Source organism: Populus alba, chromosome 12, assembly GCF_005239225.2.
Source record: "Populus alba chromosome 12, ASM523922v2, whole genome shotgun sequence".
NCBI classification, from domain to species: domain Eukaryota; kingdom Viridiplantae; phylum Streptophyta; class Magnoliopsida; order Malpighiales; family Salicaceae; genus Populus; species Populus alba.
This window is the reverse complement of record NC_133295.1, coordinates 13,571,597-13,580,272: the sequence shown is the minus strand read 5'-3', so window position 1 is coordinate 13,580,272 and position 8,676 is coordinate 13,571,597. Positions and strand designations below refer to the sequence as shown.

At 31.5% G+C, this 8,676-nt stretch overlaps 1 long non-coding RNA gene across 1 annotated transcript; it reads right to left on the bottom strand.

Annotated features, from left to right (window-relative positions):
• Positions 1-216: 216 nt before the first annotated feature.
• Positions 217-2,017, bottom strand: LOC140954338 (uncharacterized). The gene is made up of 2 exons (XR_012167501.1): positions 1,211-2,017; positions 217-617 (listed from the first exon to the last, which is right to left on the bottom strand). It is a non-coding gene; the product is annotated as an uncharacterized lncRNA (long non-coding RNA).
• Positions 2,018-8,676: the final 6,659 nt, after the last annotated feature.

Here is an 8,676-nt window from a genome sequence, read left to right as displayed (position 1 = left end):
ACTCTTTATGTTAGTGTAATATTTTCCATTTTCATAATACAACTTATTCATGACTTGGCCAGAAATTAGATATGCTTTTTGTTATGTGACGAAAATGTTACGGAGAGATTCCTATAATTTGCAGCAAGAAATGTCAAGTTTGTCAACATAAGACTTCAAAATGTGTGCATGGGAATGAACTATGCAATGTCATGCCAATGAGCCTTGTTTTGGATCGGATATTTTAGAAACATTTGTCATACCAAATCTTTTTCCCTTAAGATACAGAATGAGGGATGGAACGTAAAGCAACAACCTCATTTTTAAACACGGAGACAAAAAGAAATGAATTTCTGATGTTATGCTTGAATGTCTGATGGAGAGATTGAATCAGCTAAAGGCTTTTATGAAGCATCACTCTATCAAAATTCCTAAACTGAAACCTCATACGGAAGTGTTGGAGCTAAACATCTACAATTGGGAAGCCACAGAATGCTAAACGTTATCCAATAGATGAAAGGAACATCCTGTGGAGGAGTGTCAATGTCTGCTCAGAACTGTGGATCATGCAACACCAAACTGGACCACTAACCTTGTGTAATTAAGGACGAAACCAAATTTGTACCACCCTTTGTGTCCTATCCAGTTTCACTCCCAAAATCAGTAAAAACTAAAAAAAGTTAAATGAGGCTAAGAATTATTTATTGAAGGACAAGGAAAACAGATCGCAAAAACCAATTGTATATGGCATTACGAGAGCATTGGATTTACCACCGTATATCTACACAATTTAAAAACAACATATAAATTTCTAATCAGCATGCTTTTCTTGTTCTTGTGAATTTAATTTACCTATTGATTCTTGATATATACCTGCAGCCTAATAAAGACAAACATGGAAGCATACGGCCATGAAGAGAGGAGAGATGGATAATATATTGTCTTTCTTGACATTTTTTAGTTGTTGTAAGATACATAGCTGGATCTGAGTAGGTTAAAAATCCATCAATATTCTGATTGGACAAGGCAGATTTGTGAGTGTCTACATGCGTATGTTTGCATATGCATAATTCTTGTGTATGCAAAACAGAAAGATAGAGGTGTTGATTAATGAGATAAAAATCACATTATAACCAACTAGAAATCTGCAATTTCAATGATAATTAATCCAGAGATAAACAAAAAAAAGAAAAGGGAAGATGAAACTTTGAGGAACCAAATACTTAATTACCTGTATGAATTAAGCTCTTGTGAGAGCAAATTAGACCCCAGAAAGCATTTTTCAAAATCTCTTCTGCTGTTGGTGAATGAGTGATTGAAGCTGCAAGATGACCTGGTGGAACCATATATTTATACAGGTCTAAGTTCAAGCAAGATGACCTCACTCTCCCCCCTGTTAGTACAATTCCTTTTTCTTGACAATTATACAGCCAGAAATCACCAATATATTCTACTTTCATAGCCAGAAAAACTCACAATCAATTGATCATCCTAAACTACTAAGACAACCTACCACGATTCGTTGGTTTATATTATCAATATGTATCCATGACAATATTAATCTTGTCTATCTATAAATAGTGCCATAAGATTAATGTTGATATATGTATAAAGAGTAATAGGTTCATTACCAGATCATGCTGGCAGCTTCAACCTCTCAAACCAACATATCAAACAAATTGAAGGATGAGCCAAATGGGGGGAGAGTGAGGTTAGGTGCTTGTTGGGAAATTTGGAAAAGTAAGAGCTCAAATTTAAAGGGAAAGAAGCAGAAGCTTTCACACCTCTAATTAAAGATCACAAAAGAAAGCGCGAGCCATGCATGTCTTAGGTAGGGGAACCCTCGTAACCCCCCCTCTCCATTTTTGTAAATGCACCCTCTCCTTCCCGACTCTGCTGTACTGTGTCATAGACGGAGTATTTAATGGTGAGTTTTGGTCTTTGCTCACAGCTATTGACACAGACTTCCTGCCTCCCCTCCCCTCCCCTCCCCTCCCCTCTTTCTCTCTCTACACAGGGCTGCAAGGGTGAATATGTCAATAAAAAGGGACCACAGTACTGTCCTGCTAACCCTGCTCTCAACTAAGATTAATTAAGTTAATGTTAGTACTGTTATACGTCAAAGAAATTAAGTTGTTAAGGTCAAACTAAAAAGTGGTTGGATGAAAAACCAGCTGAAAGTAACAAGGTTAATTATACTTTAAATAACCTGACTAGTTAATTTTTTTTTAAAATAAATTAACCTAAATTAACTTAACTTGATTAATCCACAACCCGTGTTTTTAGCCATGTATAACAAAAATGAAAAAAAATAACCTAGAGGAAAAGGCTAGAAATTAAATGATATGCCGTGGAGACAATTATGGTTAGTTAATTTATAGAGTAAGGGTTAGCCTTTTGACCTATTCTAAGGGCATATTTCTAATAGAAGTGGAAGTTATACAGCATGTGGATTCGTAAGAAAAAACTGGTTGGAAGACGGGAAAGAAAAAGGGTGCACGCTTGATTTGTCATAGATTATGTCCTTTACCCTATGGATTGCATGGTCCTTCAAAATAAAGGGATTATTTTTTTTCCCTTTTTTCCAAAATGTTGTGTGTTCGTAGCTGCTTTCGTCGCTAGAACACTGTCTGTGATAAATCTTGGCCTCAGCTAGGGTTTCTTGAGTTCACTCTCACCTCAAGCAATAGGCAGTTGCCGTGTGTGCTAGAAAAAAAGGACCTACAGCAATGCCATTTCAGTAAATACTGTTTCATTATTTATATGAAGTGTATGAATTGGCCAGGTTGGTGGAATCAGGAGAGGGCATCCTTTTGTCTTTAGCTTTGGGCGGTTCTTCTGTCTGTGGTGTGTTTGGTTGACAAGCAATGACATGGAGACAGGCCCTAATGGAAGGGAAGGACCACACCTTTTTCTTTAATATTTTGATTAAATTGATAGGGTCACATGGTTTTGCTTTGTAATTTAGCTCAAAGAGTTGCATCTTCATTTGATTAAGGAAGGTGTGATGGTGGTTGTGAATAAAGCATTGCAAGATTAGGGTTTTTCTTTACCAATTCATCTGTGTTAATTTCTTCTTTTCCCAGTATTTTTTGTCCCACTTTTGTTTGTTTATATATTCACTTGTTCTTCCTTTATAGGTAGGGTTTGGAGACGCCTCTTGATTTCCCCACATTTATTATTTTTTTCTTAGGTCCAATTAATTTGAAAAAACAAAAAAAAAACTTGGTCATTCAAGGAAAACTAATTTCTTTTTTTTTTTTTTTATGCCCTCCATTTCGAGTTTCTCCGCATCCTTCATCGTTTTTTTTTTGGATAATTAAGCTCAAATTTTAGCTGTGGGAAAGAGACAGAACACAGAACCAGTGAAGTTCATTTTTTTTTACCAGAAGTTGGTAACGCATTTCACTATGCATTTAATTTCCTCCTCAAGAAAAGAAAAGGAGTAGTCAAGAACATCAGCATTAAATTATTCAAATGATTGAGTTTTTCAGATCCAGTTCTGATCATGCGGCAGAGTTGTAGAGGGACAAAACACACACACACACACACACGACACATACATATATCTTCTGTCAGCTGGCTGGATGTGAACTGTGAAGAAAGGTTTTAATTTCTCCGTCATTAATAATAATATAGTTGTTTTTGCTTTCTTTTTTTATTAATTTTCTTTGTTATGTGAAATTAATTGTGGAATACATGCATCAATAAATCTAAGGCTCAGGAAATATAATTAATCTTTTAAATGTTAAAAAAAAGAAGCAAGAAATACCTAGGAAAATTAACTCTAGAATCCTCCATTCTCTTACTATTAATCGAGGCCAAGTAGCATCAAATGGGATCAAGAGATGTGACAACTTGTACCAATCAGAAGCTTTTAGCCCGTTTTCCTTTGACCTCACCACATTTTTTCCTTTTCTAATTCTCCATATCTCCGAGTATTTTTTTCTGAGCAATCAAAACTAAGTTATATATGAAAAGCTCCCTAGGGTTTTAATCTAGGAAATTAAGTATATTTTTTAATCGCCATAACCTCATCACGGGTTCCATATCTTTACATTTTACTCATTGAACAACATATTTATTGATTGTCCCATCTGTCTCATAACATTTGTAATTCAAACTTTAGCTTCACCTTGAGCTAAATACAAAGGTCCATTGAACATGTAATCTTTTCCTTTCTTGTTCTGTAAAGCAAGAGCAATTTAAAGAGATTGATTGATTAATGTGACTTGTTATGTGCTCATGCATTTCTATGACCTAAATCTTGGGAGCACCTTTTGGTTTCATGGAGCGATATCTTGCATCGATTTTGTTTTTATATACTAGGGTTTATTGGAAGAAGGATCTTCACAAAACCTATTGTCACTTGTCCTTCACCAATTGGCTTGGGATCGAGAGTAGAGGCTTCTCGGGAGTCCAGGCACATGATTTTCTATGTATCTCTAGTTCCTGCATTACGCTAGCTCAACTCTTCAAGAATTGGAAAAGAGTCTTTCTGCATCTATCTATCTAAAACAGGAAAGTTGAAATTGCGCCACATATATATTACACCAAATGGTTTCACAATGTTTAAAAGACCATGCTACCCTCAATAAATGAGAAAAAAAAAAAAAACCAAGAAGAGGTGTTTAAAGGATACTTTTTTTCTAATAAAAGATTTATATAGAGAGGGAATAACACATAAATATTGTATCATTTCCATCGATTATATATTTGATTAGATAGAAAATCATGAGAAATTGGTTAAATCATTGCCCTAAATAAAATTAAAAAGTAAGTTTGTTCCATATTGAAAAAAAACACTTTCTTCAAAATGTTTGTAAGTGTAATAAATTATAAATAAATGTTATAGTATGTGAATCCTTTGTTGTGAATTACATGACGGTGCCTTGTATATGGATATTATAATTTTAACCATTTACAATTGTTATTTATTAGTTTTATAATTTTATTTTATTGTTTAACTCCTTTAGAATAGTATTGGTACCTCGTCAGTAATAATAATATATATATATATATATATATATATATATTAAAAAAATCTATTAAACATAAATAGAAAATAAGTAAAAAATAAATTAATATAAAGTTCAAATATTTATTAAAATTTTTAAAATTTATAAGTTCATGTACACATTTGTGATCTCATCTCCATTATCAATCAACAAGGTTCGTTCATCCCAACGATGAGTTGTTCATAATCAGTAGTAATATGAGTCATTCAATCTTTTAACTTGTTAGTCTAAAATCACAATAAACTCTAAGTTTAAGTGCTCAAAATCGATTGCGAGCATTATTTGGGGTAATTATTGGCTTAAAGTTTAAGTGCTCAAAATTGATTGCTAGTCTGATTTGGAACTATGCTGTTGGGTTCATGTTTTGTGTTTTTTTTTTTTGATTTTGATCCGTTTTATTCAAGAATTTTTGAGTTTTTTTGTTTTTTAGGTGTTTAATTTGTTTTTCTTACTTTAGTTTTGTTTTTAGGATTGTTTTCGAATCAAACCAAAATCTTGACGACTCTCCAATCTCCTAAAAATCCAAAAAACAAGTGAATGTTTCCTGTTTCTTCAGTTGAATATGGATTCATGGCCTTTGCCACCAATAAATTAATTTGGCTTCTAGTCTCCTTCAAAACTTACAAATTAATTATTTTTCTTCAATCCATCTACATTGCAACAACCAAACAACTTTTCACATTGTTGTTAATCTTGTTTTTAATGAATGAACAAAATAAATTGAGGTTAATTGTCATTTGGTTCGGAACATGTTAACTCAGGATCATTATTATTTCTTATGTTTCTACTACGACCAAATAACTTATATTTTTACTAGAGCATTAGGTCATGAGTATTTTTTTGCGTCTTCTTCGCAAGTTGGCATTTCAAGTCTTCAATTCTTCCAACTTGAGGGGTGTTGAGGTATACACTCCATGACACTCTCTTTCGTAATAGGATTGATTGATTTCCTTTTCTAAAAGTATAAGGCAATGCTATATAATGAATAATTAAACTTTTGCTTTTATCTTAAATTTTTTTAGAAAATGCTTTTTTATATGCAGATAACCTTCTTATTAACTAACGTCAAATTTGGATCTTAATTTAGATTATTTGGATTTTTTTTTAAAATTTAAATTGAGTTTGGCTCTTGTAAATTTAATTTGTTTGATCAATAAGAGATTAAGTCATGAATAAAACATGTAGAAATTTTAATTTCTATAATTATTATACAAAACAAATTAATACATCAAATTTTTTTTTTATTATTATTATTCAAGAGAGTTAAGGAGATTGGTTGTTTATTGAAGGTATTATATATTTTTACATGTAAAGAAAATATACACTTCACAAGATAGTTTTTTCTCGCACTTTTGAAATAATTAATTTTCAAAAAAAAAACTTAAATTCGTTGTAGTTAAATATTATTAACATGTGCTCATCGACATTATAAAAAATGTAACAAATATAATTGAAAAAATTACATGGATAGATTGCTGTGAACTTTACTAATAAAATATTCCGTATTTATCTTTAAACATCATAAAAAATATCTTATTAATACATACCAAACATAAGCATTGTAAATAGTGTGTGTGTGTGTGTATTTGTGTAAAATAGTAAATACATAAGAGACACGATTCTGAAAAGAAGTTGAGACGTGTCTCTTGGAGAGCATATAATTAATTAAGTGGGATATTTTCTCCAATTAACGACTTTGTGGGGGTCCATGCAATGTGATTGTGTTTCTATGTTTCCTATGCTGATCATGATATAATTAAATGCAATGATGCTTTCGCTAATGACCATGGCAAACATGTTTAGTTCTAATCCATGTTTAGGATAATGATTAAGATGCATTAACCGCAGTGACAAGTGATTTTACTAAAATCTGGAAAAAGGGTTACCGACAAATTGTTTTTTTTTTTCCTAGTAATTAGCGAGATCTTTGAAACCTTAGTTTATGTTATTATTTACAATTTCACGATAAAATTAAATAAATTTTTTTCGGATACTAATTTTAAAGTTTGAACTCAAAAAATTATGAGATTATGTTATTATTAATGTAAAGAATATAGAATCACAAATCCATGTGCATGGTAGAAAACTTAAAATCTTTAAATTATTTTTCAAATAAAATTACTCTTTTATATGCCCCACACTCTTGAAGGTTCTAAGATTCGACCTTACACTTTTTTTTTTTTTTTTTATCACAAGGAATCAATGGAAGGACGATTAAGAAGAGAGAGACTCTATGTATCCATTGATCCACAAAAACGATGAAGATCCAACGAGGGATTGGAAGATTAATCACTCCAATCCTTTCTTACTTATAATTTCCAATTATCTAAATTTGGATTGATTAGTTCCTAATTAATGTTCCATTGATTTGTACGTAATTTTCAATCTTTTTTTTAATTATTTTTTATGGATTAACTCTCATCTTAATTTCTCCTCTCTTATTAGTCAAATAATTTAATTATAGATAGTGAGCTATATATCCTAAGAAACATGGCCTGAAGTGTGAGAATTACGTAAAACAAAGTGCTGAAAATATTAGTTTTTGCAGTCTTTTTCATTCTGAGATTGACCCTTACATGACCATACATTGGCTCCCCATTTGTGGAGCTGTGTGGTACCTTTCTATTCTTTTTCTCAATAATGGCGAAGCACCACAAATGGACTAAAGATTCTTTTATGCATGTTAGTGTTCTATAAGTATATATCAAAGTCTTGGAGAAGAAGATGTCTCGAGGGTCGACACATCACTGTAAGGTTGAATCTTAAAAGGTTTTAATTATTTGCTTTCTTTCCCAATCCATTCATGAAATGTTTTGGGCAAAAGTTTGATTAAATAATTTGAAAATATATAAATCCCACCCCAAAAGAATATTATAAGAAAAGCTTAAAAGCATAAAGTGTGAATAAAATCATATTTCTTTATGAAATATTTCTTTTTTTTTAATAGATTGATGTGATCAGTTAAATATTTTATGGTTGACCAATGAAAGTAACGCATCCTCTTTTTCTTAGAATAACAGAATTGGTATTGGATAAAAAGAGAGAGGGAAAAAAAAAGATAAGAAATCCAATCGGCATCCTATTTTGTACCATAGACCCATAAACCACTAACTATATCTTTTATCTAATTTTATTTAATTAATATCCAAAACCATAATCACCAAAAAAAAAAAAAAACCCTCTTATGTAACCTCACAGTGTCTACTAATGATGGGTCTCTAGGCTATAATCCATGTAGTTAAAGATTTGCCCACACTAATCAGGTTTTCTTCTTTTATTCTATATATATTTTTGATTTCACTAAAGATATTGTTTTTTAAATGTTTTTTATTTAAAAATATATTAAAATAATATTTTTTATACTATGAATCTATTTCTTTTTATTTCTCATAGTAATTAGTGCTTTTAACTTATATATATATATATATATATATATAAGTAAATTAATGAGAAAAAGAAAAGGCCGCAGGATCAAATGTTTACGTGAACGCCCCCAAAAAAAAAAGCAGTGGAAATTGTTTTTCGATTGGAACAAGGTTTCTTCATGGGCTTGGTTATCACAAAGTAAAAGGTGTAGCCCATTTAAGAAAGTCAGGCCCAGTAATCAACAAATAGACATGGAATCTCTCCCCGTCTTCCGCTTTTATAAAATTTAAAGAAAAAACGGCACCGTCTTTCA